Raw genomic sequence first — 23966 nt, 5'->3', positions numbered from 1 at the left:
GTCTCATTCGACCCCTAACTCGACCCAAGGAGCTACTGCAAACTCTTAGCCTAACACTAGCCCTAAATGAAAGACGCCTATTGTCCTCACATGTGGGATTTTGTTCTCGCTGCTAGTGCATACGAAACTTGGTTCCGACGTGTCCAGGAGTGGGAGAATTACCAGGGACCTTGCAATCTCGTGCCTGGGGGTTTCTAAGCTGGGCATAGGAGCTCCACTGGATGGAGCCAAGTGTCTTGAACTGAGTTTTTGTGATGCAGCAGGAAAAGGCGCTGCAAAAAGGAGCAACTACCAAGGCAAAGAGATGTGCATTCATTAGGGCATCGTGTCGGCAGATTTGTGGCCCTGCCAAGCACGTGTTTATTGACAGGATCGTGAACGCATGTCCGTTTTCAGTGAACAGTGATTTATGCTTTACCCTTTTTTGGTGAAAACGCACACGAGTCAGATGTGTGCTTTCAGTCTGGGTGTTCAGAAAAGCAAGAATTCATAAACACATGCCATTCCCTGGCTCCCAATTGTCGTGTCTGTACACGTGGCATGAAGATAAAAAAGAAACAGCTATTGGCAGCGGTGGGATTCGAACCCACGCCTCCAAAGAGACTGGAGCCTAAATCCAGCGCCTTAGACCGCTCGGCCACGCTACCCTGCTGGTACTGAAACGAGAGCCTCTGAGACCTGTATTTTTTTAGGGATTGGCTGGTTTGGCCATTAATTCAAAATCAAAGCAAAGCATGAACTTGGATTGAATTCTAGCACTGGCTGTGCAAAGCCCGAACTGAACAATAAAGCACACTTGTCAGCCTGAAATTGAAATGTCACCTTTCGGGAGTGCTCTGTTCAACAGCAGTCTGGTAGCCTAGTGGTCAATGTCAGCACCCCTCCATCCAGCAGTCTTGAGTTCAATTCCCGGTGAGGGAGGTCAGATCTTTTCTAGGTTTTTTTTGGTTCTAAAAATGTTTGGGAAGCGAAGGTTCAGGAACATTGCCGGTAGGGAGAGTAAGCTCTTTAAAGGCATGCAATGAGATGTGTTTTTCTTTATTTCTGCATATTTCTGTAGCTAGCTGCATTCTTTCAGTCAACATCCCGCCCCATTTAGTGCTCACGTTTTTAAAGAAGTCCACCATTAGCCCGCAGTGTAAGCCTACCCGGGGCCTCCGCCGATGGTCCATGGTGTGTGGGATCCTTACTGGACCAACCCCAGCCGTAACGCAAATCTTAGCTTTGTCTCATTCGACCCCTAACTCGACCCAAGGAGCTACTGCAAACTCTTAGCCTAACACTAGCCCTAAATGAAAGACGCCTATTGTCCTCACATGTGGGATTTTGTTCTCGCTGCTAGTGCATACGAAACTTGGTTCCGACGTGTCCAGGAGTGGGAGAATTACCAGGGACCTTGCAATCTCGTGCCTGGGGGTTTCTAAGCTGGGCATAGGAGCTCCACTGGATGGAGCCAAGTGTCTTGAACTGAGTTTTTGTGATGCAGCAGGAAAAGGCGCTGCAAAAAGGAGCAACTACCAAGGCAAAGAGATGTGCATTCATTAGGGCATCGTGTCGGCAGATTTGTGGCCCTGCCAAGCACGTGTTTATTGACAGGATCGTGAACGCATGTCCGTTTTCAGTGAACAGTGATTTATGCTTTACCCTTTTTTGGTGAAAACGCACACGAGTCAGATGTGTGCTTTCAGTCTGGGTGTTCAGAAAAGCAAGAATTCATAAACACATGCCATTCCCTGGCTCCCAATTGTCCTGTCTGTACACGTGGCATGAAGATAAAAAAGAAACAGCTATTGGCAGCGGTGGGATTCGAACCCACGCCTCCAAAGAGACTGGAGCCTAAATCCAGCGCCTAAGACCGCTCGGCCACGCTACCCTGCTGGTACTGAAACGAGAGCCTCTGAGACCTGTATTTTTTTAGGGATTGGCTGGTTTGGCCATTAATTCAAAATCAAAGCAAAGCATGAACTTGGATTGAATTCTAGCACTGGCTGTGCAAAGCCCGAACTGAACAATAAAGCACACTTGTCAGCCTGAAAATGAAATGTCACCTTTCGGGAGTGCTCTGTTCAACAGCAGTCTGGTAGCCTAGTGGTCAATGTCAGCACCCCTCCATCCAGCAGTCTTGAGTTCAATTCCCGGTGAGGGAGGTCAGATCTTTTCTAGGTTTTTTTTGGTTCTAAAAATGTTTGGGAAGCGAAGGTTCAGGAACATTGCCGGTAGGGAGAGTAAGCTCTTTAAAGGCATGCAATGAGATGTGTTTTTCTTTATTTCTGCATATTTCTGTAGCTAGCTGCATTCTTTCAGTCAACATCCCGCCCCATTTAGTGCTCACGTTTTTAAAGAAGTCCACCATTAGCCCGCAGTGTAAGCCTACCCGGGGCCTCCGCCGATGGTCCATGGTGTGTGGGATCCTTACTGGACCAACCCCAGCCGTAACGCAAATCTTAGCTTTGTCTCATTCGACCCCTAACTCGACCCAAGGAGCTACTGCAAACTCTTAGCCTAACACTAGCCCTAAATGAAAGACGCCTATTGTCCTCACATGTGGGATTTTGTTCTCGCTGCTAGTGCATACGAAACTTGGTTCCGACGTGTCCAGGAGTGGGAGAATTACCAGGGACCTTGCAATCTCGTGCCTGGGGGTTTCTAAGCTGGGCATAGGAGCTCCACTGGATGGAGCCAAGTGTCTTGAACTGAGTTTTTGTGATGCAGCAGGAAAAGGCGCTGCAAAAAGGAGCAACTACCAAGGCAAAGAGATGTGCATTCATTAGGGCATCGTGTCGGCAGATTTGTGGCCCTGCCAAGCACGTGTTTATTGACAGGATCGTGAACGCATGTCCGTTTTCAGTGAACAGTGATTTATGCTTTACCCTTTTTTGGTGAAAACGCACACGAGTCAGATGTGTGCTTTCAGTCTGGGTGTTCAGAAAAGCAAGAATTCATAAACACATGCCATTCCCTGGCTCCCAATTGTCCTGTCTGTACACGTGGCATGAAGATAAAAAAGAAACAGCTATTGGCAGCGGTGGGATTCGAACCCACGCCTCCAAAGAGACTGGAGCCTAAATCCAGCGCCTTAGACCGCTCGGCCACGCTACCCTGCTGGTACTGAAACGAGAGCCTCTGAGACCTGTATTTTTTTAGGGATTGGCTGGTTTGGCCATTAATTCAAAATCAAAGCAAAGCATGAACTTGGATTGAATTCTAGCACTGGCTGTGCAAAGCCCGAACTGAACAATAAAGCACACTTGTCAGCCTGAAATTGAAATGTCACCTTTCGGGAGTGCTCTGTTCAACAGCAGTCTGGTAGCCTAGTGGTCAATGTCAGCACCCCTCCATCCAGCAGTCTTGAGTTCAATTCCCGGTGAGGGAGGTCAGATCTTTTCTAGGTTTTTTTTGGTTCTAAAAATGTTTGGGAAGCGAAGGTTCAGGAACATTGCCGGTAGGGAGAGTAAGCTCTTTAAAGGCATGCAATGAGATGTGTTTTTCTTTATTTCTGCATATTTCTGTAGCTAGCTGCATTCTTTCAGTCAACATCCCGCCCCATTTAGTGCTCACGTTTTTAAAGAAGTCCACCATTAGCCCGCAGTGTAAGCCTACCCGGGGCCTCCGCCGATGGTCCATGGTGTGTGGGATCCTTACTGGACCAACCCCAGCCGTAACGCAAATCTTAGCTTTGTCTCATTCGACCCCTAACTCGACCCAAGGAGCTACTGCAAACTCTTAGCCTAACACTAGCCCTAAATGAAAGACGCCTATTGTCCTCACATGTGGGATTTTGTTCTCGCTGCTAGTGCATACGAAACTTGGTTCCGACGTGTCCAGGAGTGGGAGAATTACCAGGGACCTTGCAATCTCGTGCCTGGGGGTTTCTAAGCTGGGCATAGGAGCTCCACTGGATGGAGCCAAGTGTCTTGAACTGAGTTTTTGTGATGCAGCAGGAAAAGGCGCTGCAAAAAGGAGCAACTACCAAGGCAAAGAGATGTGCATTCATTAGGGCATCGTGTCGGCAGATTTGTGGCCCTGCCAAGCACGTGTTTATTGACAGGATCGTGAACGCATGTCCGTTTTCAGTGAACAGTGATTTATGCTTTACCCTTTTTTGGTGAAAACGCACACGAGTCAGATGTGTGCTTTCAGTCTGGGTGTTCAGAAAAGCAAGAATTCATAAACACATGCCATTCCCTGGCTCCCAATTGTCCTGTCTGTACACGTGGCATGAAGATAAAAAAGAAACAGCTATTGGCAGCGGTGGGATTCGAACCCACGCCTCCAAAGAGACTGGAGCCTAAATCCAGCGCCTTAGACCGCTCGGCCACGCTACCCTGCTGGTACTGAAACGAGAGCCTCTGAGACCTGTATTTTTTTAGGGATTGGCTGGTTTGGCCATTAATTCAAAATCAAAGCAAAGCATGAACTTGGATTGAATTCTAGCACTGGCTGTGCAAAGCCCGAACTGAACAATAAAGCACACTTGTCAGCCTGAAATTGAAATGTCACCTTTCGGGAGTGCTCTGTTCAACAGCAGTCTGGTAGCCTAGTGGTCAATGTCAGCACCCCTCCATCCAGCAGTCTTGAGTTCAATTCCCGGTGAGGGAGGTCAGATCTTTTCTAGGTTTTTTTTGGTTCTAAAAATGTTTGGGAAGCGAAGGTTCAGGAACATTGCCGGTAGGGAGAGTAAGCTCTTTAAAGGCATGCAATGAGATGTGTTTTTCTTTATTTCTGCATATTTCTGTAGCTAGCTGCATTCTTTCAGTCAACATCCCGCCCCATTTAGTGCTCACGTTTTTAAAGAAGTCCACCATTAGCCCGCAGTGTAAGCCTACCCGGGGCCTCCGCCGATGGTCCATGGTGTGTGGGATCCTTACTGGACCAACCCCAGCCGTAACGCAAATCTTAGCTTTGTCTCATTCGACCCCTAACTCGACCCAAGGAGCTACTGCAAACTCTTAGCCTAACACTAGCCCTAAATGAAAGACGCCTATTGTCCTCACATGTGGGATTTTGTTCTCGCTGCTAGTGCATACGAAACTTGGTTCCGACGTGTCCAGGAGTGGGAGAATTACCAGGGACCTTGCAATCTCGTGCCTGGGGGTTTCTAAGCTGGGCATAGGAGCTCCACTGGATGGAGCCAAGTGTCTTGAACTGAGTTTTTGTGATGCAGCAGGAAAAGGCGCTGCAAAAAGGAGCAACTACCAAGGCAAAGAGATGTGCATTCATTAGGGCATCGTGTCGGCAGATTTGTGGCCCTGCCAAGCACGTGTTTATTGACAGGATCGTGAACGCATGTCCGTTTTCAGTGAACAGTGATTTATGCTTTACCCTTTTTTGGTGAAAACGCACACGAGTCAGATGTGTGCTTTCAGTCTGGGTGTTCAGAAAAGCAAGAATTCATAAACACATGCCATTCCCTGGCTCCCAATTGTCCTGTCTGTACACGTGGCATGAAGATAAAAAAGAAACAGCTATTGGCAGCGGTGGGATTCGAACCCACGCCTCCAAAGAGACTGGAGCCTAAATCCAGCGCCTTAGACCGCTCGGCCACGCTACCCTGCTGGTACTGAAACGAGAGCCTCTGAGACCTGTATTTTTTTAGGGATTGGCTGGTTTGGCCATTAATTCAAAATCAAAGCAAAGCATGAACTTGGATTGAATTCTAGCACTGGCTGTGCAAAGCCCGAACTGAACAATAAAGCACACTTGTCAGCCTGAAATTGAAATGTCACCTTTCGGGAGTGCTCTGTTCAACAGCAGTCTGGTAGCCTAGTGGTCAATGTCAGCACCCCTCCATCCAGCAGTCTTGAGTTCAATTCCCGGTGAGGGAGGTCAGATCTTTTCTAGGTTTTTTTTGGTTCTAAAAATGTTTGGGAAGCGAAGGTTCAGGAACATTGCCGGTAGGGAGAGTAAGCTCTTTAAAGGCATGCAATGAGATGTGTTTTTCTTTATTTCTGCATATTTCTGTAGCTAGCTGCATTCTTTCAGTCAACATCCCGCCCCATTTAGTGCTCACGTTTTTAAAGAAGTCCACCATTAGCCCGCAGTGTAAGCCTACCCGGGGCCTCCGCCGATGGTCCATGGTGTGTGGGATCCTTACTGGACCAACCCCAGCCGTAACGCAAATCTTAGCTTTGTCTCATTCGACCCCTAACTCGACCCAAGGAGCTACTGCAAACTCTTAGCCTAACACTAGCCCTAAATGAAAGACGCCTATTGTCCTCACATGTGGGATTTTGTTCTCGCTGCTAGTGCATACGAAACTTGGTTCCGACGTGTCCAGGAGTGGGAGAATTACCAGGGACCTTGCAATCTCGTGCCTGGGGGTTTCTAAGCTGGGCATAGGAGCTCCACTGGATGGAGCCAAGTGTCTTGAACTGAGTTTTTGTGATGCAGCAGGAAAAGGCGCTGCAAAAAGGAGCAACTACCAAGGCAAAGAGATGTGCATTCATTAGGGCATCGTGTCGGCAGATTTGTGGCCCTGCCAAGCACGTGTTTATTGACAGGATCGTGAACGCATGTCCGTTTTCAGTGAACAGTGATTTATGCTTTACCCTTTTTTGGTGAAAACGCACACGAGTCAGATGTGTGCTTTCAGTCTGGGTGTTCAGAAAAGCAAGAATTCATAAACACATGCCATTCCCTGGCTCCCAATTGTCCTGTCTGTACACGTGGCATGAAGATAAAAAAGAAACAGCTATTGGCAGCGGTGGGATTCGAACCCACGCCTCCAAAGAGACTGGAGCCTAAATCCAGCGCCTTAGACCGCTCGGCCACGCTACCCTGCTGGTACTGAAACGAGAGCCTCTGAGACCTGTATTTTTTTAGGGATTGGCTGGTTTGGCCATTAATTCAAAATCAAAGCAAAGCATGAACTTGGATTGAATTCTAGCACTGGCTGTGCAAAGCCCGAACTGAACAATAAAGCACACTTGTCAGCCTGAAATTGAAATGTCACCTTTCGGGAGTGCTCTGTTCAACAGCAGTCTGGTAGCCTAGTGGTCAATGTCAGCACCCCTCCATCCAGCAGTCTTGAGTTCAATTCCCGGTGAGGGAGGTCAGATCTTTTCTAGGTTTTTTTTGGTTCTAAAAATGTTTGGGAAGCGAAGGTTCAGGAACATTGCCGGTAGGGAGAGTAAGCTCTTTAAAGGCATGCAATGAGATGTGTTTTTCTTTATTTCTGCATATTTCTGTAGCTAGCTGCATTCTTTCAGTCAACATCCCGCCCCATTTAGTGCTCACGTTTTTAAAGAAGTCCACCATTAGCCCGCAGTGTAAGCCTACCCGGGGCCTCCGCCGATGGTCCATGGTGTGTGGGATCCTTACTGGACCAACCCCAGCCGTAACGCAAATCTTAGCTTTGTCTCATTCGACCCCTAACTCGACCCAAGGAGCTACTGCAAACTCTTAGCCTAACACTAGCCCTAAATGAAAGACGCCTATTGTCCTCACATGTGGGATTTTGTTCTCGCTGCTAGTGCATACGAAACTTGGTTCCGACGTGTCCAGGAGTGGGAGAATTACCAGGGACCTTGCAATCTCGTGCCTGGGGGTTTCTAAGCTGGGCATAGGAGCTCCACTGGATGGAGCCAAGTGTCTTGAACTGAGTTTTTGTGATGCAGCAGGAAAAGGCGCTGCAAAAAGGAGCAACTACCAAGGCAAAGAGATGTGCATTCATTAGGGCATCGTGTCGGCAGATTTGTGGCCCTGCCAAGCACGTGTTTATTGACAGGATCGTGAACGCATGTCCGTTTTCAGTGAACAGTGATTTATGCTTTACCCTTTTTTGGTGAAAACGCACACGAGTCAGATGTGTGCTTTCAGTCTGGGTGTTCAGAAAAGCAAGAATTCATAAACACATGCCATTCCCTGGCTCCCAATTGTCCTGTCTGTACACGTGGCATGAAGATAAAAAAGAAACAGCTATTGGCAGCGGTGGGATTCGAACCCACGCCTCCAAAGAGACTGGAGCCTAAATCCAGCGCCTTAGACCGCTCGGCCACGCTACCCTGCTGGTACTGAAACGAGAGCCTCTGAGACCTGTATTTTTTTAGGGATTGGCTGGTTTGGCCATTAATTCAAAATCAAAGCAAAGCATGAACTTGGATTGAATTCTAGCACTGGCTGTGCAAAGCCCGAACTGAACAATAAAGCACACTTGTCAGCCTGAAATTGAAATGTCACCTTTCGGGAGTGCTCTGTTCAACAGCAGTCTGGTAGCCTAGTGGTCAATGTCAGCACCCCTCCATCCAGCAGTCTTGAGTTCAATTCCCGGTGAGGGAGGTCACATCTTTTCTAGGTTTTTTTTGGTTCTAAAAATGTTTGGGAAGCGAAGGTTCAGGAACATTGCCGGTAGGGAGAGTAAGCTCTTTAAAGGCATGCAATGAGATGTGTTTTTCTTTATTTCTGCATATTTCTGTAGCTAGCTGCATTCTTTCAGTCAACATCCCGCCCCATTTAGTGCTCACGTTTTTAAAGAAGTCCACCATTAGCCCGCAGTGTAAGCCTACCCGGGGCCTCCGCCGATGGTCCATGGTGTGTGGGATCCTTACTGGACCAACCCCAGCCGTAACGCAAATCTTAGCTTTGTCTCATTCGACCCCTAACTCGACCCAAGGAGCTACTGCAAACTCTTAGCCTAACACTAGCCCTAAATGAAAGACGCCTATTGTCCTCACATGTGGGATTTTGTTCTCGCTGCTAGTGCATACGAAACTTGGTTCCGACGTGTCCAGGAGTGGGAGAATTACCAGGGACCTTGCAATCTCGTGCCTGGGGGTTTCTAAGCTGGGCATAGGAGCTCCACTGGATGGAGCCAAGTGTCTTGAACTGAGTTTTTGTGATGCAGCAGGAAAAGGCGCTGCAAAAAGGAGCAACTACCAAGGCAAAGAGATGTGCATTCATTAGGGCATCGTGTCGGCAGATTTGTGGCCCTGCCAAGCACGTGTTTATTGACAGGATCGTGAACGCATGTCCGTTTTCAGTGAACAGTGATTTATGCTTTACCCTTTTTTGGTGAAAACGCACACGAGTCAGATGTGTGCTTTCAGTCTGGGTGTTCAGAAAAGCAAGAATTCATAAACACATGCCATTCCCTGGCTCCCAATTGTCCTGTCTGTACACGTGGCATGAAGATAAAAAAGAAACAGCTATTGGCAGCGGTGGGATTCGAACCCACGCCTCCAAAGAGACTGGAGCCTAAATCCAGCGCCTTAGACCGCTCGGCCACGCTACCCTGCTGGTACTGAAACGAGAGCCTCTGAGACCTGTATTTTTTTAGGGATTGGCTGGTTTGGCCATTAATTCAAAATCAAAGCAAAGCATGAACTTGGATTGAATTCTAGCACTGGCTGTGCAAAGCCCGAACTGAACAATAAAGCACACTTGTCAGCCTGAAATTGAAATGTCACCTTTCGGGAGTGCTCTGTTCAACAGCAGTCTGGTAGCCTAGTGGTCAATGTCAGCACCCCTCCATCCAGCAGTCTTGAGTTCAATTCCCGGTGAGGGAGGTCAGATCTTTTCTAGGTTTTTTTTGGTTCTAAAAATGTTTGGGAAGCGAAGGTTCAGGAACATTGCCGGTAGGGAGAGTAAGCTCTTTAAAGGCATGCAATGAGATGTGTTTTTCTTTATTTCTGCATATTTCTGTAGCTAGCTGCATTCTTTCAGTCAACATCCCGCCCCATTTAGTGCTCACGTTTTTAAAGAAGTCCACCATTAGCCCGCAGTGTAAGCCTACCCGGGGCCTCCGCCGATGGTCCATGGTGTGTGGGATCCTTACTGGACCAACCCCAGCCGTAACGCAAATCTTAGCTTTGTCTCATTCGACCCCTAACTCGACCCAAGGAGCTACTGCAAACTCTTAGCCTAACACTAGCCCTAAATGAAAGACGCCTATTGTCCTCACATGTGGGATTTTGTTCTCGCTGCTAGTGCATACGAAACTTGGTTCCGACGTGTCCAGGAGTGGGAGAATTACCAGGGACCTTGCAATCTCGTGCCTGGGGGTTTCTAAGCTGGGCATAGGAGCTCCACTGGATGGAGCCAAGTGTCTTGAACTGAGTTTTTGTGATGCAGCAGGAAAAGGCGCTGCAAAAAGGAGCAACTACCAAGGCAAAGAGATGTGCATTCATTAGGGCATCGTGTCGGCAGATTTGTGGCCCTGCCAAGCACGTGTTTATTGACAGGATCGTGAACGCATGTCCGTTTTCAGTGAACAGTGATTTATGCTTTACCCTTTTTTGGTGAAAACGCACACGAGTCAGATGTGTGCTTTCAGTCTGGGTGTTCAGAAAAGCAAGAATTCATAAACACATGCCATTCCCTGGCTCCCAATTGTCCTGTCTGTACACGTGGCATGAAGATAAAAAAGAAACAGCTATTGGCAGCGGTGGGATTCGAACCCACGCCTCCAAAGAGACTGGAGCCTAAATCCAGCGCCTTAGACCGCTCGGCCACGCTACCCTGCTGGTACTGAAACGAGAGCCTCTGAGACCTGTATTTTTTTAGGGATTGGCTGGTTTGGCCATTAATTCAAAATCAAAGCAAAGCATGAACTTGGATTGAATTCTAGCACTGGCTGTGCAAAGCCCGAACTGAACAATAAAGCACACTTGTCAGCCTGAAATTGAAATGTCACCTTTCGGGAGTGCTCTGTTCAACAGCAGTCTGGTAGCCTAGTGGTCAATGTCAGCACCCCTCCATCCAGCAGTCTTGAGTTCAATTCCCGGTGAGGGAGGTCAGATCTTTTCTAGGTTTTTTTTGGTTCTAAAAATGTTTGGGAAGCGAAGGTTCAGGAACATTGCCGGTAGGGAGAGTAAGCTCTTTAAAGGCATGCAATGAGATGTGTTTTTCTTTATTTCTGCATATTTCTGTAGCTAGCTGCATTCTTTCAGTCAACATCCCGCCCCATTTAGTGCTCACGTTTTTAAAGAAGTCCACCATTAGCCCGCAGTGTAAGCCTACCCGGGGCCTCCGCCGATGGTCCATGGTGTGTGGGATCCTTACTGGACCAACCCCAGCCGTAACGCAAATCTTAGCTTTGTCTCATTCGACCCCTAACTCGACCCAAGGAGCTACTGCAAACTCTTAGCCTAACACTAGCCCTAAATGAAAGACGCCTATTGTCCTCACATGTGGGATTTTGTTCTCGCTGCTAGTGCATACGAAACTTGGTTCCGACGTGTCCAGGAGTGGGAGAATTACCAGGGACCTTGCAATCTCGTGCCTGGGGGTTTCTAAGCTGGGCATAGGAGCTCCACTGGATGGAGCCAAGTGTCTTGAACTGAGTTTTTGTGATGCAGCAGGAAAAGGCGCTGCAAAAAGGAGCAACTACCAAGGCAAAGAGATGTGCATTCATTAGGGCATCGTGTCGGCAGATTTGTGGCCCTGCCAAGCACGTGTTTATTGACAGGATCGTGAACGCATGTCCGTTTTCAGTGAACAGTGATTTATGCTTTACCCTTTTTTGGTGAAAACGCACACGAGTCAGATGTGTGCTTTCAGTCTGGGTGTTCAGAAAAGCAAGAATTCATAAACACATGCCATTCCCTGGCTCCCAATTGTCCTGTCTGTACACGTGGCATGAAGATAAAAAAGAAACAGCTATTGGCAGCGGTGGGATTCGAACCCACGCCTCCAAAGAGACTGGAGCCTAAATCCAGCGCCTTAGACCGCTCGGCCACGCTACCCTGCTGGTACTGAAACGAGAGCCTCTGAGACCTGTATTTTTTTAGGGATTGGCTGGTTTGGCCATTAATTCAAAATCAAAGCAAAGCATGAACTTGGATTGAATTCTAGCACTGGCTGTGCAAAGCCCGAACTGAACAATAAAGCACACTTGTCAGCCTGAAATTGAAATGTCACCTTTCGGGAGTGCTCTGTTCAACAGCAGTCTGGTAGCCTAGTGGTCAATGTCAGCACCCCTCCATCCAGCAGTCTTGAGTTCAATTCCCGGTGAGGGAGGTCAGATCTTTTCTAGGTTTTTTTTGGTTCTAAAAATGTTTGGGAAGCGAAGGTTCAGGAACATTGCCGGTAGGGAGAGTAAGCTCTTTAAAGGCATGCAATGAGATGTGTTTTTCTTTATTTCTGCATATTTCTGTAGCTAGCTGCATTCTTTCAGTCAACATCCCGCCCCATTTAGTGCTCACGTTTTTAAAGAAGTCCACCATTAGCCCGCAGTGTAAGCCTACCCGGGGCCTCCGCCGATGGTCCATGGTGTGTGGGATCCTTACTGGACCAACCCCAGCCGTAACGCAAATCTTAGCTTTGTCTCATTCGACCCCTAACTCGACCCAAGGAGCTACTGCAAACTCTTAGCCTAACACTAGCCCTAAATGAAAGACGCCTATTGTCCTCACATGTGGGATTTTGTTCTCGCTGCTAGTGCATACGAAACTTGGTTCCGACGTGTCCAGGAGTGGGAGAATTACCAGGGACCTTGCAATCTCGTGCCTGGGGGTTTCTAAGCTGGGCATAGGAGCTCCACTGGATGGAGCCAAGTGTCTTGAACTGAGTTTTTGTGATGCAGCAGGAAAAGGCGCTGCAAAAAGGAGCAACTACCAAGGCAAAGAGATGTGCATTCATTAGGGCATCGTGTCGGCAGATTTGTGGCCCTGCCAAGCACGTGTTTATTGACAGGATCGTGAACGCATGTCCGTTTTCAGTGAACAGTGATTTATGCTTTACCCTTTTTTGGTGAAAACGCACACGAGTCAGATGTGTGCTTTCAGTCTGGGTGTTCAGAAAAGCAAGAATTCATAAACACATGCCATTCCCTGGCTCCCAATTGTCCTGTCTGTACACGTGGCATGAAGATAAAAAAGAAACAGCTATTGGCAGCGGTGGGATTCGAACCCACGCCTCCAAAGAGACTGGAGCCTAAATCCAGCGCCTAAGACCGCTCGGCCACGCTACCCTGCTGGTACTGAAACGAGAGCCTCTGAGACCTGTATTTTTTTAGGGATTGGCTGGTTTGGCCATTAATTCAAAATCAAAGCAAAGCATGAACTTGGATTGAATTCTAGCACTGGCTGTGCAAAGCCCGAACTGAACAATAAAGCACACTTGTCAGCCTGAAATTGAAATGTCACCTTTCGGGAGTGCTCTGTTCAACAGCAGTCTGGTAGCCTAGTGGTCAATGTCAGCACCCCTCCATCCAGCAGTCTTGAGTTCAATTCCCGGTGAGGGAGGTCAGATCTTTTCTAGGTTTTTTTTGGTTCTAAAAATGTTTGGGAAGCGAAGGTTCAGGAACATTGCCGGTAGGGAGAGTAAGCTCTTTAAAGGCATGCAATGAGATGTGTTTTTCTTTATTTCTGCATATTTCTGTAGCTAGCTGCATTCTTTCAGTCAACATCCCGCCCCATTTAGTGCTCACGTTTTTAAAGAAGTCCACCATTAGCCCGCAGTGTAAGCCTACCCGGGGCCTCCGCCGATGGTCCATGGTGTGTGGGATCCTTACTGGACCAACCCCAGCCGTAACGCAAATCTTAGCTTTGTCTCATTCGACCCCTAACTCGACCCAAGGAGCTACTGCAAACTCTTAGCCTAACACTAGCCCTAAATGAAAGACGCCTATTGTCCTCACATGTGGGATTTTGTTCTCGCTGCTAGTGCATACGAAACTTGGTTCCGACGTGTCCAGGAGTGGGAGAATTACCAGGGACCTTGCAATCTCGTGCCTGGGGGTTTCTAAGCTGGGCATAGGAGCTCCACTGGATGGAGCCAAGTGTCTTGAACTGAGTTTTTGTGATGCAGCAGGAAAAGGCGCTGCAAAAAGGAGCAACTACCAAGGCAAAGAGATGTGCATTCATTAGGGCATCGTGTCGGCAGATTTGTGGCCCTGCCAAGCACGTGTTTATTGACAGGATCGTGAACGCATGTCCGTTTTCAGTGAACAGTGATTTATGCTTTACCCTTTTTTGGTGAAAACGCACACGAGTCAGATGTGTGCTTTCAGTCTGGGTGTTCAGAAAAGCAAGAATTCATAAACACATGCCATTCCCTGGCTCCCAATTGTCCTGTCTGTACACGTGGCATGAAGATAAAAAAGAAACAGCTATTGGCAGCGGTGGGATTCGAACCCACGCCTCCAAAGAGACTGGAGCCTAAATCCAGCGCCTTAGACCGCTCGGCCACGCTACCCTGCTGGTACTGAAACGAGAGCCTCTGAGACCTGTATTTTTTTAGGGATTGGCTGGTTTGGCCATTAATTCAAAATCAAAGCAAAGCATGAACTTGGATTGAATTCTAGCACTGGCTGTGCAAAGCCCGAACTGAACAATAAAGCACACTTGTCAGCCTGAAATTGAAATGTCACCTTTCGGGAGTGCTCTGTTCAACAGCAGTCTGGTAGCCTAGTGGTCAATGTCAGCACCCCTCCATCCAGCAGTCTTGAGTTCAATTCCCGGTGAGGGAGGTCAGATCTTTTCTAGGTTTTTTTTGGTTCTAAAAATGTTTGGGAAGCGAAGGTTCAGGAACATTGCCGGTAGGGAGAGTAAGCTCTTTAAAGGCATGCAATGAGATGTGTTTTTCTTTATTTCTGCATATTTCTGTAGCTAGCTGCATTCTTTCAGTCAACATCCCGCCCCATTTAGTGCTCACGTTTTTAAAGAAGTCCACCATTAGCCCGCAGTGTAAGCCTACCCGGGGCCTCCGCCGATGGTCCATGGTGTGTGGGATCCTTACTGGACCAACCCCAGCCGTAACGCAAATCTTAGCTTTGTCTCATTCGACCCCTAACTCGACCCAAGGAGCTACTGCAAACTCTTAGCCTAACACTAGCCCTAAATGAAAGACGCCTATTGTCCTCACATGTGGGATTTTGTTCTCGCTGCTAGTGCATACGAAACTTGGTTCCGACGTGTCCAGGAGTGGGAGAATTACCAGGGACCTTGCAATCTCGTGCCTGGGGGTTTCTAAGCTGGGCATAGGAGCTCCACTGGATGGAGCCAAGTGTCTTGAACTGAGTTTTTGTGATGCAGCAGGAAAAGGCGCTGCAAAAAGGAGCAACTACCAAGGCAAAGAGATGTGCATTCATTAGGGCATCGTGTCGGCAGATTTGTGGCCCTGCCAAGCACGTGTTTATTGACAGGATCGTGAACGCATGTCCGTTTTCAGTGAACAGTGATTTATGCTTTACCCTTTTTTGGTGAAAACGCACACGAGTCAGATGTGTGCTTTCAGTCTGGGTGTTCAGAAAAGCAAGAATTCATAAACACATGCCATTCCCTGGCTCCCAATTGTCCTGTCTGTACACGTGGCATGAAGATAAAAAAGAAACAGCTATTGGCAGCGGTGGGATTCGAACCCACGCCTCCAAAGAGACTGGAGCCTAAATCCAGCGCCTTAGACCGCTCGGCCACGCTACCCTGCTGGTACTGAAACGAGAGCCTCTGAGACCTGTATTTTTTTAGGGATTGGCTGGTTTGGCCATTAATTCAAAATCAAAGCAAAGCATGAACTTGGATTGAATTCTAGCACTGGCTGTGCAAAGCCCGAACTGAACAATAAAGCACACTTGTCAGCCTGAAATTGAAATGTCACCTTTCGGGAGTGCTCTGTTCAACAGCAGTCTGGTAGCCTAGTGGTCAATGTCAGCACCCCTCCATCCAGCAGTCTTGAGTTCAATTCCCGGTGAGGGAGGTCAGATCTTTTCTAGGTTTTTTTTGGTTCTAAAAATGTTTGGGAAGCGAAGGTTCAGGAACATTGCCGGTAGGGAGAGTAAGCTCTTTAAAGGCATGCAATGAGATGTGTTTTTCTTTATTTCTGCATATTTCTGTAGCTAGCTGCATTCTTTCAGTCAACATCCCGCCCCATTTAGTGCTCACGTTTTTAAAGAAGTCCACCATTAGCCCGCAGTGTAAGCCTACCCGGGGCCTCCGCCGATGGTCCATGGTGTGTGGGATCCTTACTGGACCAACCCCAGCCGTAACGCAAATCTTAGCTTTGTCTCATTCGACCCCTAACTCGACCCAAGGAGCTACTGCAAACTCTTAGCCTAACACTAGCCCTAAATGAAAGACGCCTATTGTCCTCACATGTGGGATTTTGTTCTCGCTGCTAGTGCATACGAAACTTGGTTCCGACGTGTCCAGGAGTGGGAGAATTACCAGGGACCTTGCAATCTCGTGCCTGGGGGTTTCTAAGCTGGGCATAGGAGCTCCACTGGATGGAGCCAAGTGTCTTGAACTGAGTTTTTGTGATGCAGCAGGAAAAGGCGCTGCAAAAAGGAGCAACTACCAAGGCAAAGAGATGTGCATTCATTAGGGCATCGTGTCGGCAGATTTGTGGCCCTGCCAAGCACGTGTTTATTGACAGGATCGTGAACGCATGTCCGTTTTCAGTGAACAGTGATTTATGCTTTACCCTTTTTTGGTGAAAACGCACACGAGTCAGATGTGTGCTTTCAGTCTGGGTGTTCAGAAAAGCAAGAATTCATAAACACATGCCATTCCCTGGCTCCCAATTGTCGTGTCTGTACACGTGGCATGAAGATAAAAAAGAAACAGCTATTGGCAGCGGTGGGATTCGAACCCACGCCTCCAAAGAGACTGGAGCCTAAATCCAGCGCCTTAGACCGCTCGGCCACGCTACCCTGCTGGTACTGAAACGAGAGCCTCTGAGACCTGTATTTTTTTAGGGATTGGCTGGTTTGGCCATTAATTCAAAATCAAAGCAAAGCATGAACTTGGATTGAATTCTAGCACTGGCTGTGCAAAGCCCGAACTGAACAATAAAGCACACTTGTCAGCCTGAAATTGAAATGTCACCTTTCGGGAGTGCTCTGTTCAACAGCAGTCTGGTAGCCTAGTGGTCAATGTCAGCACCCCTCCATCCAGCAGTCTTGAGTTCAATTCCCGGTGAGGGAGGTCAGATCTTTTCTAGGTTTTTTTTGGTTCTAAAAATGTTTGGGAAGCGAAGGTTCAGGAACATTGCCGGTAGGGAGAGTAAGCTCTTTAAAGGCATGCAATGAGATGTGTTTTTCTTTATTTCTGCATATTTCTGTAGCTAGCTGCATTCTTTCAGTCAACATCCCGCCCCATTTAGTGCTCACGTTTTTAAAGAAGTCCACCATTAGCCCGCAGTGTAAGCCTACCCGGGGCCTCCGCCGATGGTCCATGGTGTGTGGGATCCTTACTGGACCAACCCCAGCCGTAACGCAAATCTTAGCTTTGTCTCATTCGACCCCTAACTCGACCCAAGGAGCTACTGCAAACTCTTAGCCTAACACTAGCCCTAAATGAAAGACGCCTATTGTCCTCACATGTGGGATTTTGTTCTCGCTGCTAGTGCATACGAAACTTGGTTCCGACGTGTCCAGGAGTGGGAGAATTACCAGGGACCTTGCAATCTCGTGCCTGGGGGTTTCTAAGCTGGGCATAGGAGCTCCACTGGATGGAGCCAAGTGTCTTGAACTGAGTTTTTGTGATGCAGCAGGAAAAGGCGCTGCAAAAAGGAGCAACTACCAAGGCAAAGAGATGTGCATTCATTAGGGCATCGTGTCGGCAGATTTGTGGCCCTGCCAAGCACGTGTTTATTGACAGGATCGTGAACGCATGTCCGTTTTCAGTGAACAGTGATTTATGCTTTACCCTTTTTTGGTGAAAACGCACACGAGTCAGATGTGTGCTTTCAGTCTGGGTGTTCAGAAAAGCAAGAATTCATAAACACATGCCATTCCCTGGCTCCCAATTGTCCTGTCTGTACACGTGGCATGAAGATAAAAAAGAAACAGCTATTGGCAGCGGTGGGATTCGAACCCACGCCTCCAAAGAGACTGGAGCCTAAATCCAGCGCCTAAGACCGCTCGGCCACGCTACCCTGCTGGTACTGAAACGAGAGCCTCTGAGACCTGTATTTTTTTAGGGATTGGCTGGTTTGGCCATTAATTCAAAATCAAAGCAAAGCATGAACTTGGATTGAATTCTAGCACTGGCTGTGCAAAGCCCGAACTGAACAATAAAGCACACTTGTCAGCCTGAAAATGAAATGTCACCTTTCGGGAGTGCTCTGTTCAACAGCAGTCTGGTAGCCTAGTGGTCAATGTCAGCACCCCTCCATCCAGCAGTCTTGAGTTCAATTCCCGGTGAGGGAGGTCAGATCTTTTCTAGGTTTTTTTTGGTTCTAAAAATGTTTGGGAAGCGAAGGTTCAGGAACATTGCCGGTAGGGAGAGTAAGCTCTTTAAAGGCATGCAATGAGATGTGTTTTTCTTTATTTCTGCATATTTCTGTAGCTAGCTGCATTCTTTCAGTCAACATCCCGCCCCATTTAGTGCTCACGTTTTTAAAGAAGTCCACCATTAGCCCGCAGTGTAAGCCTACCCGGGGCCTCCGCCGATGGTCCATGGTGTGTGGGATCCTTACTGGACCAACCCCAGCCGTAACGCAAATCTTAGCTTTGTCTCATTCGACCCCTAACTCGACCCAAGGAGCTACTGCAAACTCTTAGCCTAACACTAGCCCTAAATGAAAGACGCCTATTGTCCTCACATGTGGGATTTTGTTCTCGCTGCTAGTGCATACGAAACTTGGTTCCGACGTGTCCAGGAGTGGGAGAATTACCAGGGACCTTGCAATCTCGTGCCTGGGGGTTTCTAAGCTGGGCATAGGAGCTCCACTGGATGGAGCCAAGTGTCTTGAACTGAGTTTTTGTGATGCAGCAGGAAAAGGCGCTGCAAAAAGGAGCAACTACCAAGGCAAAGAGATGTGCATTCATTAGGGCATCGTGTCGGCAGATTTGTGGCCCTGCCAAGCACGTGTTTATTGACAGGATCGTGAACGCATGTCCGTTTTCAGTGAACAGTGATTTATGCTTTACCCTTTTTTGGTGAAAACGCACACGAGTCAGATGTGTGCTTTCAGTCTGGGTGTTCAGAAAAGCAAGAATTCATAAACACATGCCATTCCCTGGCTCCCAATTGTCCTGTCTGTACACGTGGCATGAAGATAAAAAAGAAACAGCTATTGGCAGCGGTGGGATTCGAACCCACGCCTCCAAAGAGACTGGAGCCTAAATCCAGCGCCTTAGACCGCTCGGCCACGCTACCCTGCTGGTACTGAAACGAGAGCCTCTGAGACCTGTATTTTTTTAGGGATTGGCTGGTTTGGCCATTAATTCAAAATCAAAGCAAAGCATGAACTTGGATTGAATTCTAGCACTGGCTGTGCAAAGCCCGAACTGAACAATAAAGCACACTTGTCAGCCTGAAATTGAAATGTCACCTTTCGGGAGTGCTCTGTTCAACAGCAGTCTGGTAGCCTAGTGGTCAATGTCAGCACCCCTCCATCCAGCAGTCTTGAGTTCAATTCCCGGTGAGGGAGGTCAGATCTTTTCTAGGTTTTTTTTGGTTCTAAAAATGTTTGGGAAGCGAAGGTTCAGGAACATTGCCGGTAGGGAGAGTAAGCTCTTTAAAGGCATGCAATGAGATGTGTTTTTCTTTATTTCTGCATATTTCTGTAGCTAGCTGCATTCTTTCAGTCAACATCCCGCCCCATTTAGTGCTCACGTTTTTAAAGAAGTCCACCATTAGCCCGCAGTGTAAGCCTACCCGGGGCCTCCGCCGATGGTCCATGGTGTGTGGGATCCTTACTGGACCAACCCCAGCCGTAACGCAAATCTTAGCTTTGTCTCATTCGACCCCTAACTCGACCCAAGGAGCTACTGCAAACTCTTAGCCTAACACTAGCCCTAAATGAAAGACGCCTATTGTCCTCACATGTGGGATTTTGTTCTCGCTGCTAGTGCATACGAAACTTGGTTCCGACGTGTCCAGGAGTGGGAGAATTACCAGGGACCTTGCAATCTCGTGCCTGGGGGTTTCTAAGCTGGGCATAGGAGCTCCACTGGATGGAGCCAAGTGTCTTGAACTGAGTTTTTGTGATGCAGCAGGAAAAGGCGCTGCAAAAAGGAGCAACTACCAAGGCAAAGAGATGTGCATTCATTAGGGCATCGTGTCGGCAGATTTGTGGCCCTGCCAAGCACGTGTTTATTGACAGGATCGTGAACGCATGTCCGTTTTCAGTGAACAGTGATTTATGCTTTACCCTTTTTTGGTGAAAACGCACACGAGTCAGATGTGTGCTTTCAGTCTGGGTGTTCAGAAAAGCAAGAATTCATAAACACATGCCATTCCCTGGCTCCCAATTGTCCTGTCTGTACACGTGGCATGAAGATAAAAAAGAAACAGCTATTGGCAGCGGTGGGATTCGAACCCACGCCTCCAAAGAGACTGGAGCCTAAATCCAGCGCCTTAGACCGCTCGGCCACGCTACCCTGCTGGTACTGAAACGAGAGCCTCTGAGACCTGTATTTTTTTAGGGATTGGCTGGTTTGGCCATTAATTCAAAATCAAAGCAAAGCATGAACTTGGATTGAATTCTAGCACTGGCTGTGCAAAGCCCGAACTGAACAATAAAGCACACTTGTCAGCCTGAAATTGAAATGTCACCTTTCGGGAGTGCTCTGTTCAACAGCAGTCTGGTAGCCTAGTGGTCAATGTCAGCACCCCTCCATCCAGCAGTCTTGAGTTCAATTCCCGGTGAGGGAGGTCAGATCTTTTCTAGGTTTTTTTTGGTTCTAAAAATGTTTGGGAAGCGAAGGTTCAGGAACATTGCCGGTAGGGAGAGTAAGCTCTTTAAAGGCATGCAATGAGATGTGTTTTTCTTTATTTCTGCATATTTCTGTAGCTAGCTGCATTCTTTCAGTCAACATCCCGCCCCATTTAGTGCTCACGTTTTTAAAGAAGTCCACCATTAGCCCGCAGTGTAAGCCTACCCGGGGCCTCCGCCGATGGTCCATGGTGTGTGGGATCCTTACTGGACCAACCCCAGCCGTAACGCAAATCTTAGCTTTGTCTCATTCGACCCCTAACTCGACCCAAGGAGCTACTGCAAACTCTTAGCCTAACACTAGCCCTAAATGAAAGACGCCTATTGTCCTCACATGTGGGATTTTGTTCTCGCTGCTAGTGCATACGAAACTTGGTTCCGACGTGTCCAGGAGTGGGAGAATTACCAGGGACCTTGCAATCTCGTGCCTGGGGGTTTCTAAGCTGGGCATAGGAGCTCCACTGGATGGAGCCAAGTGTCTTGAACTGAGTTTTTGTGATGCAGCAGGAAAAGGCGCTGCAAAAAGGAGCAACTACCAAGGCAAAGAGATGTGCATTCATTAGGGCATCGTGTCGGCAGATTTGTGGCCCTGCCAAGCACGTGTTTATTGACAGGATCGTGAACGCATGTCCGTTTTCAGTGAACAGTGATTTATGCTTTACCCTTTTTTGGTGAAAACGCACACGAGTCAGATGTGTGCTTTCAGTCTGGGTGTTCAGAAAAGCAAGAATTCATAAACACATGCCATTCCCTGGCTCCCAATTGTCCTGTCTGTACACGTGGCATGAAGATAAAAAAGAAACAGCTATTGGCAGCGGTGGGATTCGAACCCACGCCTCCAAAGAGACTGGAGCCTAAATCCAGCGCCTTAGACCGCTCGGCCACGCTACCCTGCTGGTACTGAAACGAGAGCCTCTGAGACCTGTATTTTTTTAGGGATTGGCTGGTTTGGCCATTAATTCAAAATCAAAGCAAAGCATGAACTTGGATTGAATTCTAGCACTGGCTGTGCAAAGCCCGAACTGAACAATAAAGCACACTTGTCAGCCTGAAATTGAAATGTCACCTTTCGGGAGTGCTCTGTTCAACAGCAGTCTGGTAGCCTAGTGGTCAATGTCAGCACCCCTCCATCCAGCAGTCTTGAGTTCAATTCCCGGTGAGGGAGGTCAGATCTTTTCTAGGTTTTTTTTGGTTCTAAAAATGTTTGGGAAGCGAAGGTTCAGGAACATTGCCGGTAGGGAGAGTAAGCTCTTTAAAGGCATGCAATGAGATGTGTTTTTCTTTATTTCTGCATATTTCTGTAGCTAGCTGCATTCTTTCAGTCAACATCCCGCCCCATTTAGTGCTCACGTTTTTAAAGAAGTCCACCATTAGCCCGCAGTGTAAGCCTACCCGGGGCCTCCGCCGATGGTCCATGGTGTGTGGGATCCTTACTGGACCAACCCCAGCCGTAACGCAAATCTTAGCTTTGTCTCATTCGACCCCTAACTCGACCCAAGGAGCTACTGCAAACTCTTAGCCTAACACTAGCCCTAAATGAAAGACGCCTATTGTCCTCACATGTGGGATTTTGTTCTCGCTGCTAGTGCATACGAAACTTGGTTCCGACGTGTCCAGGAGTGGGAGAATTACCAGGGACCTTGCAATCTCGTGCCTGGGGGTTTCTAAGCTGGGCATAGGAGCTCCACTGGATGGAGCCAAGTGTCTTGAACTGAGTTTTTGTGATGCAGCAGGAAAAGGCGCTGCAAAAAGGAGCAACTACCAAGGCAAAGAGATGTGCATTCATTAGGGCATCGTGTCGGCAGATTTGTGGCCCTGCCAAGCACGTGTTTATTGACAGGATCGTGAACGCATGTCCGTTTTCAGTGAACAGTGATTTATGCTTTACCCTTTTTTGGTGAAAACGCACACGAGTCAGATGTGTGCTTTCAGTCTGGGTGTTCAGAAAAGCAAGAATTCATAAACACATGCCATTCCCTGGCTCCCAATTGTCCTGTCTGTACACGTGGCATGAAGATAAAAAAGAAACAGCTATTGGCAGCGGTGGGATTCGAACCCACGCCTCCAAAGAGACTGGAGCCTAAATCCAGCGCCTTAGACCGCTCGGCCACGCTACCCTGCTGGTACTGAAACGAGAGCCTCTGAGACCTGTATTTTTTTAGGGATTGGCTGGTTTGGCCATTAATTCAAAATCAAAGCAAAGCATGAACTTGGATTGAATTCTAGCACTGGCTGTGCAAAGCCCGAACTGAACAATAAAGCACACTTGTCAGCCTGAAATTGAAATGTCACCTTTCGGGAGTGCTCTGTTCAACAGCAGTCTGGTAGCCTAGTGGTCAATGTCAGCACCCCTCCATCCAGCAGTCTTGAGTTCAATTCCCGGTGAGGGAGGTCAGATCTTTTCTAGGTTTTTTTTGGTTCTAAAAATGTTTGGGAAGCGAAGGTTCAGGAACATTGCCGGTAGGGAGAGTAAGCTCTTTAAAGGCATGCAATGAGATGTGTTTTTCTTTATTTCTGCATATTTCTGTAGCTAGCTGCATTCTTTCAGTCAACATCCCGCCCCATTTAGTGCTCACGTTTTTAAAGAAGTCCACCATTAGCCCGCAGTGTAAGCCTACCCGGGGCCTCCGCCGATGGTCCATGGTGTGTGGGATCCTTACTGGACCAACCCCAGCCGTAACGCAAATCTTAGCTTTGTCTCATTCGACCCCTAACTCGACCCAAGGAGCTACTGCAAACTCTTAGCCTAACACTAGCCCTAAATGAAAGACGCCTATTGTCCTCACATGTGGGATTTTGTTCTCGCTGCTAGTGCATACGAAACTTGGTTCCGACGTGTCCAGGAGTGGGAGAATTACCAGGGACCTTGCAATCTCGTGCCTGGGGGTTTCTAAGCTGGGCATAGGAGCTCCACTGGATGGAGCCAAGTGTCTTGAACTGAGTTTTTGTGATGCAGCAGGAAAAGGCGCTGCAAAAAGGAGCAACTACCAAGGCAAAGAGATGTGCATTCATTAGGGCATCGTGTCGGCAGATTTGTGGCCCTGCCAAGCACGTGTTTATTGACAGGATCGTGAACGCATGTCCGTTTTCAGTGAACAGTGATTTATGCTTTACCCTTTTTTGGTGAAAACGCACACGAGTCAGATGTGTGCTTTCAGTCTGGGTGTTCAGAAAAGCAAGAATTCATAAACACATGCCATTCCCTGGCTCCCAATTGTCCTGTCTGTACACGTGGCATGAAGATAAAAAAGAAACAGCTATTGGCAGCGGTGGGATTCGAACCCACGCCTCCAAAGAGACTGGAGCCTAAATCCAGCGCCTTAGACCGCTCGGCCACGCTACCCTGCTGGTACTGAAACGAGAGCCTC

The 23966-nt window shown here is 48.0% G+C and overlaps 20 non-coding genes across 20 annotated transcripts; all 20 read right to left on the bottom strand.

Moving 5' to 3' along the window:
• Nucleotides 1–565: 565 nt before the first annotated feature.
• Nucleotides 566–647, bottom strand: TRNAL-UAG (transfer RNA leucine (anticodon UAG)). The gene has a single exon. It is a non-coding gene; the product is annotated as a tRNA-Leu (tRNA).
• Nucleotides 648–1791: 1144 nt separating this feature from the next.
• On the bottom strand, nt 1792–1873 carry TRNAL-UAG (transfer RNA leucine (anticodon UAG)). The gene has a single exon. It is a non-coding gene; the product is annotated as a tRNA-Leu (tRNA).
• Nucleotides 1874–3017: 1144 nt separating this feature from the next.
• TRNAL-UAG (transfer RNA leucine (anticodon UAG)) lies at nt 3018–3099 on the bottom strand. The gene has a single exon. It is a non-coding gene; the product is annotated as a tRNA-Leu (tRNA).
• A 1144-nt stretch (nt 3100–4243) lies between these two features.
• TRNAL-UAG (transfer RNA leucine (anticodon UAG)) lies at nt 4244–4325 on the bottom strand. Its single transcript has one exon. It is a non-coding gene; the product is annotated as a tRNA-Leu (tRNA).
• Nucleotides 4326–5469: 1144 nt separating this feature from the next.
• TRNAL-UAG (transfer RNA leucine (anticodon UAG)) lies at nt 5470–5551 on the bottom strand. The gene has a single exon. It is a non-coding gene; the product is annotated as a tRNA-Leu (tRNA).
• Nucleotides 5552–6695: 1144 nt separating this feature from the next.
• TRNAL-UAG (transfer RNA leucine (anticodon UAG)) lies at nt 6696–6777 on the bottom strand. The gene has a single exon. It is a non-coding gene; the product is annotated as a tRNA-Leu (tRNA).
• Nucleotides 6778–7921: 1144 nt separating this feature from the next.
• TRNAL-UAG (transfer RNA leucine (anticodon UAG)) lies at nt 7922–8003 on the bottom strand. The gene has a single exon. It is a non-coding gene; the product is annotated as a tRNA-Leu (tRNA).
• Nucleotides 8004–9147: 1144 nt separating this feature from the next.
• Nucleotides 9148–9229, bottom strand: TRNAL-UAG (transfer RNA leucine (anticodon UAG)). Its single transcript has one exon. It is a non-coding gene; the product is annotated as a tRNA-Leu (tRNA).
• Nucleotides 9230–10373: 1144 nt separating this feature from the next.
• TRNAL-UAG (transfer RNA leucine (anticodon UAG)) lies at nt 10374–10455 on the bottom strand. Its single transcript has one exon. It is a non-coding gene; the product is annotated as a tRNA-Leu (tRNA).
• A 1144-nt stretch (nt 10456–11599) lies between these two features.
• On the bottom strand, nt 11600–11681 carry TRNAL-UAG (transfer RNA leucine (anticodon UAG)). Its single transcript has one exon. It is a non-coding gene; the product is annotated as a tRNA-Leu (tRNA).
• Nucleotides 11682–12825: 1144 nt separating this feature from the next.
• TRNAL-UAG (transfer RNA leucine (anticodon UAG)) lies at nt 12826–12907 on the bottom strand. The gene has a single exon. It is a non-coding gene; the product is annotated as a tRNA-Leu (tRNA).
• A 1144-nt stretch (nt 12908–14051) lies between these two features.
• On the bottom strand, nt 14052–14133 carry TRNAL-UAG (transfer RNA leucine (anticodon UAG)). Its single transcript has one exon. It is a non-coding gene; the product is annotated as a tRNA-Leu (tRNA).
• Nucleotides 14134–15277: 1144 nt separating this feature from the next.
• TRNAL-UAG (transfer RNA leucine (anticodon UAG)) lies at nt 15278–15359 on the bottom strand. The gene has a single exon. It is a non-coding gene; the product is annotated as a tRNA-Leu (tRNA).
• A 1144-nt stretch (nt 15360–16503) lies between these two features.
• Nucleotides 16504–16585, bottom strand: TRNAL-UAG (transfer RNA leucine (anticodon UAG)). The gene has a single exon. It is a non-coding gene; the product is annotated as a tRNA-Leu (tRNA).
• A 1144-nt stretch (nt 16586–17729) lies between these two features.
• Nucleotides 17730–17811, bottom strand: TRNAL-UAG (transfer RNA leucine (anticodon UAG)). The gene has a single exon. It is a non-coding gene; the product is annotated as a tRNA-Leu (tRNA).
• A 1144-nt stretch (nt 17812–18955) lies between these two features.
• On the bottom strand, nt 18956–19037 carry TRNAL-UAG (transfer RNA leucine (anticodon UAG)). Its single transcript has one exon. It is a non-coding gene; the product is annotated as a tRNA-Leu (tRNA).
• Nucleotides 19038–20181: 1144 nt separating this feature from the next.
• On the bottom strand, nt 20182–20263 carry TRNAL-UAG (transfer RNA leucine (anticodon UAG)). The gene has a single exon. It is a non-coding gene; the product is annotated as a tRNA-Leu (tRNA).
• A 1144-nt stretch (nt 20264–21407) lies between these two features.
• On the bottom strand, nt 21408–21489 carry TRNAL-UAG (transfer RNA leucine (anticodon UAG)). The gene has a single exon. It is a non-coding gene; the product is annotated as a tRNA-Leu (tRNA).
• A 1144-nt stretch (nt 21490–22633) lies between these two features.
• TRNAL-UAG (transfer RNA leucine (anticodon UAG)) lies at nt 22634–22715 on the bottom strand. The gene has a single exon. It is a non-coding gene; the product is annotated as a tRNA-Leu (tRNA).
• Nucleotides 22716–23859: 1144 nt separating this feature from the next.
• On the bottom strand, nt 23860–23941 carry TRNAL-UAG (transfer RNA leucine (anticodon UAG)). The gene has a single exon. It is a non-coding gene; the product is annotated as a tRNA-Leu (tRNA).
• Nucleotides 23942–23966: the final 25 nt, after the last annotated feature.

The sequence above is a fragment of the Ambystoma mexicanum genome, chromosome 1p (assembly GCF_040938575.1).
Source record: "Ambystoma mexicanum isolate Mex_15411 chromosome 1p, UKY_AmexF1_1, whole genome shotgun sequence".
NCBI classification, from domain to species: domain Eukaryota; kingdom Metazoa; phylum Chordata; class Amphibia; order Caudata; family Ambystomatidae; genus Ambystoma; species Ambystoma mexicanum.
The sequence above is the reverse complement of the archived record's forward strand: the minus strand, read 5'-3'. Positions and strand labels throughout refer to the sequence as shown.